Consider the following 820-nt stretch of genomic DNA (forward strand, 5'->3'; position numbering starts at 1 on the left):
GTTCGAGGCAGAGGCAGAGGATGCCCATAGGACCTGCTGACTCATAAGCAGGGCCATTGCCTCAAAACGGCCTGTGGCTGTAAGTGGCCGCCTCCTGCTTCCTCCTCCCCGCACCACAGTAGTAAGAAGGATTCAGAGCCCCCCCACTCCACAGTGGATTCAGTCTCTCTTCCCACCTGGCAGAAGCCTCACTCACCCAGGCAGAGGGACAACTCTGGTTCTGCCTCGTTCTCTCCTGTCAGTGAGTGTATCGATCAGATCACAATCTCCAGCAATGTCCTCCACGGTATCTATATGCTACTCATCAGACATCCCCCCACCACCCCTGCAATTCAAGTAGCTAGCCGCAGCAAGATGGCTCATCTCTCCCTATCTAAACCTGCTATTGTTTCATAGCTTTATCACCAAAGAGATGATAAAGGCACAAAGGACCCACACAGAAGAGAAATCACCACCGTTACTTCTTTCAATAGCTACTATACAACCCAGTCTTGTCAAATTTTGGGAGATAGAAGGATGCCTTTTGATTGGATGGAAAGATTACTTTTAATCTATTATGTACTTTTCTTCTCTTCCCAGTAGCTACATTTGCCTTCTCAGCAATCATTCATTTACTAGCCTAAATTATGAGTTATCGCCTACTAATGGAGTAAAGTATACGAATTCGTAAGATGACTTCCCAAGAATGGCCACCTTTGGTACTGAGCACTCAGCCACTAATGTGGCAAGACAACCCATGCCACCTTCATGCTTACCCACCACATAACATCTTGATGATTTTGCTCCCATTCTTTTCCTAGAGCTGTACAAATGAAATTCA

This window comes from Martes martes (assembly GCF_963455335.1).
Source record: "Martes martes genome assembly, chromosome: 2".
In the NCBI taxonomy this organism is placed as follows: domain Eukaryota; kingdom Metazoa; phylum Chordata; class Mammalia; order Carnivora; family Mustelidae; genus Martes; species Martes martes.